This window comes from Vigna radiata, chromosome 7 (assembly GCF_000741045.1).
Source record: "Vigna radiata var. radiata cultivar VC1973A chromosome 7, Vradiata_ver6, whole genome shotgun sequence".
Classification (NCBI taxonomy): Eukaryota; Viridiplantae; Streptophyta; class Magnoliopsida; order Fabales; family Fabaceae; genus Vigna; species Vigna radiata.
In genome coordinates, this window is record NC_028357.1 from 10,586,694 (window position 1) to 10,586,926 (window position 233).

Below are 233 nucleotides of genomic sequence, written 5' to 3' on the forward strand. Positions count from 1 at the left end.
CTAAGCCCAAATACAAATGAATATGTAAGAATAAAATAAAATAAAATAAGAACAATGTTTCCCTAATAAACATATAGGTACTATGTTTCCCTAATTAACATAAACACAATATAAACTAAATATAATATCTCTAACAATTATTATTATTATTATTATTATTATTATTATTATTATTATTATTATTATTATTATTATTATTATTCATCTCTCAAATCCTGAGTCACAAACCCACA